The sequence below is a fragment of the Lepisosteus oculatus genome, chromosome 16, assembly GCF_040954835.1.
Source record: "Lepisosteus oculatus isolate fLepOcu1 chromosome 16, fLepOcu1.hap2, whole genome shotgun sequence".
NCBI classification, from domain to species: Eukaryota; Metazoa; Chordata; class Actinopteri; order Semionotiformes; family Lepisosteidae; genus Lepisosteus; species Lepisosteus oculatus.
Window position 1 is genome coordinate 19,152,465 of NC_090711.1, and position 6,720 is coordinate 19,159,184.

Consider the following 6,720-nt stretch of genomic DNA (forward strand, 5'->3'; position numbering starts at 1 on the left):
GTTAGTTGTTAAGAAGGTTAGTTTCACAGTCATGGTTAATCTAGTGAAAATTAAACCTCCTCTCTGTACTTACAGCAGAAACTTGGGAATCTACATCTGGGCACTGTTTAGCCTAGATGTAACTCCTCTCGTTCGGGTCCTGGGGGGAATATGCTGGGCTCCCTCCAGGTTTCGCTGGGGACTGAAAAGTAAACATGCTGGACAGGTCCAGCCCTACCATCAGTCCGGGCTCCAGGGCGGATTCAAAATAATCCTCGTCGTCCTCGGGGATACTCTCAGCCACCGCTTCGGGGAGGCTCCTTTCTTCCCTCTCTTGGGGGGTTTCGGGGGCCTCCAGTCTCTCCTGGGCCTCGGGAGAAGGGGGCTCCAATTCCTGGGCTGCCTCTTCCTGTTGTTCCTGGGCCTCGGGGGAGAGGGTTCTGACTATCTGTGGTGCCACTTCCTGTTGTCCCTGGGCCTCGGGGGAGGGGGTTACCTCTTCCTGGGCTGCCTCCTCCTTTTGTCCGTGGGACTCCGTTTCCCGGACCTCGGAGGGGAGGGTTTCCATTTCCTGGAGCGCCTCCTCCGGTTGTTCCTGGGCCTGGAGGGAAGAAAGTTCCGTTTCCTCTGGGACGAGGAAACGGTTTTCCCTTACCACTCTCTTTTTCTGTCCTTCCGAAGGTGGGTCCGCCCTGGGTCTCTTCTCCCGCTTGCGCTTTCCCTTTTTGCTGGGAGTTATCCAGGGCCCTTCCTCCGGTCAGCCATCTTGTCCCTCTTCCTGGCGGCCATCTTGTGGCACCGATGCGGCTGGGGGTGTGGCCTCGGCAGTTTCGGGTCTCAGCGGGGGAGGTGCGGGTTCTTTGTTCTCAGCCCTCTCCCTTTGTCTGGAGACCGGTTTCTGCCTGCCGGCTTCCACCACCTGCGCAAACGAAGGTTTGCTTACCTTGCATTGGCGAAGGAGGTGTCCCTCGGCGCCGCATCCGTCACACTTTTTGGCTGCCCGGCAGGTTTTTGCCAGGTGCCCGTCCTCATTGCAGTTGTGACATCTGACGATGTCACATGTATTTGTCTTGTGGCCGGACCGCCTGCACTTGCTGCAGAAATCCGGCATCCTGGGGTAGTAGAGGTACCCCCTGTCGGCTCCGATGTTGAAGCGAGCCGGGAGGTGCTAGAAACCTTCAACGCCCTCTGGGTCCTCCTTCAGGAGTACTCGGTACTGGCGTTTGCCGTACCAGACGCCTTCGTCCCTGACCTCCGTCGGTTTTCCCACTACGGTTACATACCTCCCTAGGTACGCTGTTGCCCGCTCCGCTGGTACGTAGGGATTGTACGTGCTAACCGTAATGGTCCTCTGGTTCGTCTTCCTCATAGGCTCCGGCCTGAAATCGGAGAAACCAGGGTGCTTACCTTTCTCCCTGACCAGTCTCGTTGCCTTTTCGTACGCCGCGTCCGTGGCCATGTAGGCCTCCATATATCTCTCTGCCTTGTTGTCCTGGAGGCAGTAGAGATCGCCGGCCACCAACTGCAAGATCCCTCGCAGGAAGGTCATGAAAAAGGCCTTTGCAGTCGGCATCGGCTCCGTCTTCTTTGTCCAGTGGAACCGGATCAAAGTCCTCTTGTCCGCCATCTCTGAGGGAGAAAAAGGGAACAAAAAGGAAAAAAAAGGAGGGAAAGAGAGAGAGCAAAAGGAGCAGCGAGGGAGCCCTGGCCTTTGTCCTTGTGGGCAAAGCCCAGCTAGGTGCAGGCGCAGGAGGAGAGAGAGAGAGGAGAGCAGAAAGTGCTTCCGGGTCTCAAGGAAGAAAGCAAGCACCGCGGACAGGCCACGTGTACCTGCTCCCAGCCAAGAGGCCAAGGAGGCAGAGAGAGAGAGAGAGAACGAGAGAGAGAGGGAGCGGATAGCGCTTCCGAGTCTCGAGGTGGAAAGCAAGCACCGCGGGCAGGCCACGTGTACCTACTCCCAGCCAAGAGGCCAAGGAGGCAGAGAGAGAGGGAGAGAGAGAGAGAGAGGGAGCGGATAGCGCTTCCGAGTCTCGAGGAAGAAAGCAAGCTACGCGGGCAGGCCACGGAGGCAAGGAGGCGGAGCAAGAGAAAGGGGGAGAGGAGAGCAGAGAGCAGTGAGAACGTTGATGCCGGATTCCACCCAGCTCAGCTGCTGCTTGGCCTTAACCCCCTAGGCTCAACCTAGAGCGATACCACCTCAAGCACTCTTCAGAATCTTCGATCGCCTTCTAGACCTCTGGCAAGACAAGAACTGCGGGCATGCCACTTGAACTTGATCTTGACCAAAAGGCCGAGAAGCGATGCCCACAAAGGCGCGGACTGACGCGCGGGCGTTCCGCTGGCGCACAGTGGCGCAGGCCGACTCCTCTGGAGCCCGGGGCCCGCGCAGCTGCCGGCCTCCCTGCAGCCAGAGGCCTGCCGCGGGACTCTGCTCCCCCTCTCTCTTGCCTGCCTGCCTGCCTTCCTGCCAGTCCCGGGCGGGGGCCCTGCTCTTTGATCTTCTGTCAACGGCCCGACAACGACCGCAGCCGCAGGGGGCGCCAGCCGCCCGGCCTCCTTAGCTTAGGCCCCTCCCACCGGCAGCAGCTGTGCCCAACCGGCTGCAAGCGAAAGCCGAGCGCCAGCACCTGCGGGCAGAGGCAAGGGGCAGCTCTCTCTCCGGAGGGAGGGACGGGGACGTGCGCGCGCCCGCCCGCCCGCCTGCCAAAAAAAAGAAAGAAAAGGTGGACATACTAAGTTTTTTGGAGGGAAAACGCCCAGCTGTCGAAAGGGGCCCGGCTGCAGGGACGGGGACGGACACACACACGCAAGCAAGCAAGCAAGCAAGCAAGCCACGCCTGCCTCCCTGGGAAAAGGCTGAAAAAACTAAGTTTTTTGGAGGGAAAACGCACGGGAGCCGAAAAGGGGGCCGGCCTGCTTGCCCAGAGAGTCGAGACGCGGGAAAGCGCACAGAGGGAGCACGGGAACGGAGAGGGCGAGAGAGAGACGGACACAGAGACACACAGATGGACGAGGGACGAGAGACGGGACCCGAGAAGAAGGAGCTCCAGTCCGCTTCGCTCGCTTGCTCGCTCGCTAGCTACCTACGTCTGTCTTTTCACCGCTGAGATAAGGTGGTGCACCGCTCCCGGAGGCGCTGCAATACCGGGCCGATGCGTGGAGAGGACGGAGCAAGCTCCTGATCCAGCTCCCTGTTCCAAAAATTCGTTTAATATGTGGTCCCCCGATGGGGGACGTATCAGATATTAAACTGATAAGAACAGATTTTTTTTTAATTACAAAATGACAAAAAAACCATCCTACTTTCAGAAGAAAAACATATCTAATATCAAGGAAAACAACACACTCAGAAATCAACAAAAAACCGAAACCAACAGCAAACCCCAAACTAAGACACACTATATGGCAATAACCCCTTCCACCTTTCTTTGGCAGCATGGTATCCTCTTTTCCTTATATCTATGACAAATTCACACTTAATTCTGTACTCCAATCTGCGAAACACACCCACCACGCTTACCTGGACCCCAGTTTTTGCCACACCGTTCCGTGCCCTCCACAGCTCGGATTTTGCATAACTTATTATTAACCAAAGAACCCACGCTGTCTCTTTAGAGTACAAACCTTTTTTCAAACCATACATAACTATATTTACAGTGATAACAAAGTTCAACATAAACATGTCAAAAAGTACATTACACTTTTTCCACAAACACTTGGCAAAATTACAATCCCAAAAAACATGACGTATCGATTCTTGTTCATTGCATTGAATCCTCGGGCAAAATTTTTGTCTCCCTCACTGGGAGCCTTTGCCAGGCGATTAACCAATTGAGGTCCATCAGGTCATGCTGCAATCCTTTTTGTTGAATCCGGCTCCAGATGTCTTTGGGTAATCCACCCACCAGGCTTGCTTCGACCTTGCCCATTACTTCCACATACAGCGTCCTGTGGTTAGAGAGCACCTCACCTTCCAGTCCCTGTGCATTTTTGCTAATCCACCGGCTGGCGTGCCTATAATGCCAGGGTATGTCGACACCATGAGGAACTGAATTGTCCCAACCAAACAGTCCTTTTAACGATCTTACAAACCAAAACCAAACAAAATAATGAGCCAGATGTCCAATGGGCCTTTTTGAAGCCTCACATAAGGAAGACACAAAAATACAATTCAATTTAATGGGTAAAGACGGGACCCCTCTTCCCCCCTCCTCAACAGGTCTGTACATATCTGCCCGTCTAACGTATTCATACTTTTTACCCCAAATAAAAACAAAAACCTCTTTAGTCAGGTACCTGTTTAAACTCAAAGGCATGGGATACACTGAAGCCAAATATCCCAACAAAGACAATATCTCTATCTTTATTATAAGGACTTTACCTATATGTGTCAGCCCCTTACTTTTCCACAAACCCAAACGTAATCTGGCTTTTTCTAACTTTTCAAGCCAATTATACTTAGCTGCTTCTTCTTCCTGGAAATACACGCCGAGAATCTTCAGAGGGTCTTTACACACCTGCAAACCACACACACAGTCCTGCCGATCCCTCCACCTCCCAAAAAATTTAATTTTACTTTTCCCCGTGTTGAGTTTTGCCCCAGATGCCTTAGTAAAGATTGCGAAATGATCCAGCGCCCCCTGCAGGTCCACGTCAGAATTCATGAACAAAGAAATATCGTCTGCATATAAAGCAATCTTGGCTCTCTGCCCTCCACTACCAGGCACCAAAACACCTTCCACCTTAGGGTCGGCACAAACAAGACGAGCATATGCTTCAATATACAACACAAAGAGTAATGGAGAAAGCGGACATCCCTGTCTCACCCCTGAGTCCTGCCATACCATTCGCCCTACATGTCCATTTATTAAAACTTTGCTCCCCACTTCTCTATAGAGGGTCTGAATCCAACCTATAAAAAGAGAGCCAAAGCCCATACGCTCCATAACCTTCCATAGGAAGTCATGAGACACTCGGTCGAAGGCTTTTTCCAGATCTAAATTAGCCAGCAAGAAGGGCACATCCCTTTGTCTTGACCAAGCAACTAAGTCCCTTATTAACTGCAGAGTCCAACAAATCTTTCGTCCTTGAACTCCACATGTTTGCTCTTTACCCACGACTTTAGGAAGCACTCGTTTTAGCCTATTCGTAAGAACTTTTGCCAAAATCTTGTAATCGGTGCCCAATAACATCAAAGGCCTCCAATTACTTAAATCTGTAGGTCTTCCCTTCTTATACAACAAAATCAAAATCCCTGTACTCATAGATGTACTCAGGCGCCCTTTCACAAATACCTCCTTCACCACAGATAATATATCTTTCAATATGTCCCAAAAGGTGTAATAGAATTCTACAGGGAGGCCATCTGCGCCCGGCACTCTACCTTTTTTCAACTCTCTCATGGCGGTAGTTAACTCTTCCACCGTAAAAGGGCCTTCCATACTCGATTGTTCCTCCTTTGTTATTAATGTTGCCACTGGCTTTAAAACAATCTAACAGCTGCTTCTTCTATCTCTCGCTTCGCAAAAAGCTCGTGATAAAAATCCGTTGCAACCGATAACAACCCTTCCCTATCTGATACCAATTTACCTGCACTATCAATCAGGCCTTCCACTACTCTCCTGCGTAACCTGTCCCTCATGCCACGGAACTGGAAAGTGGAGCAGGTCTCTGAGAACTGCAGTTTATCAATGTGTGTCTTAAAGAGGTACCTACGAGCCTTCTTCTCATAAAAACTTTTCAACTTCTCCTTCTGTTTACAAATCTCCTCTAAATCCACTGATACACCTCTGTTACTGTCCTCATATAAAAGAGTTAGATGCTCCTGCAACAATCTACCCTCTCTCTTTTCCTGTGCTTGCTTTTCCCTACAGTAACTTCTCGTTATTTGTTGGATCCTTTTCTTAACTACATCCCACCACTTTAGGGTGGAGGACCATTTAGTTCTTTCATCTACCCACTCTATCAGTTTACTCCTTATCAATTTTCTGTAAGCTGCATCTTCTAAAACACTCGTGTTCAATCTCCAGGTCCCCTTACCAAAGTTAACACCTGCCCCAGCAATTTCAATCAACACCAGATCATGATCTGAGTGCCAAAAGGGCTGCACAGATGCACTTACTACCATAAGGTCCCTGGAGGAAAGGATGTAATCCAGCCTTTTGGACACTCCTTGCGAGTTTCTCCACGTAGGCTTAGCCTTCCCTTTCGTAAACCTGGCAACACAATCAAACAAACCGTATTGCACTAGCATTCTACTCACAAACTTTATGTCGGGGTTATCTTTATCATTGAAGTCAAGATTGAAATCTCCCCCTAAGACAATCTTTCTATTGGTTAAACAAAAAGGAGCTATGTTTGCATAAAATGTAAGTCTCTGAGAAACTACAGCTGGAGCGTACACCCCTATAAACCGAAAATTAAAACCACCCACAACCACATCCACACTCATTAGCCTACCAGCCACGCCCACCTCACATCCTTCCACCACTAAATCGTAGGTCCCAAATAAAACTCCAATGCCTGAAGAATGAACCCCGCCCACGCTCCATCTGGAAGGGCCTCTATCCCATTCATTAGTAAAGGCAGCCGCATCCCTTCGATCTCTGAGATGCACGTCCTGTAAAAAACACACGGTAAAATCCAAAGTCCTCAAATAACTAAACACTGCCGTTCTTTTAGTTTTATCTCTCAATCCTCTGACATTGATTGTTAAAACTTTCAACATAGTAAATTAAAAGG

General features: G+C 50.6%; 1 non-coding gene across 1 annotated transcript; it reads right to left on the reverse strand.

The window, feature by feature from the left end:
* Positions 1-3,090: 3,090 nt before the first annotated feature.
* LOC138223375 (U2 spliceosomal RNA) lies at positions 3,091-3,277 on the reverse strand. Its single transcript, XR_011181823.1, has one exon. It is a non-coding gene; the product is annotated as a U2 spliceosomal RNA (small nuclear RNA).
* Positions 3,278-6,720: the final 3,443 nt, after the last annotated feature.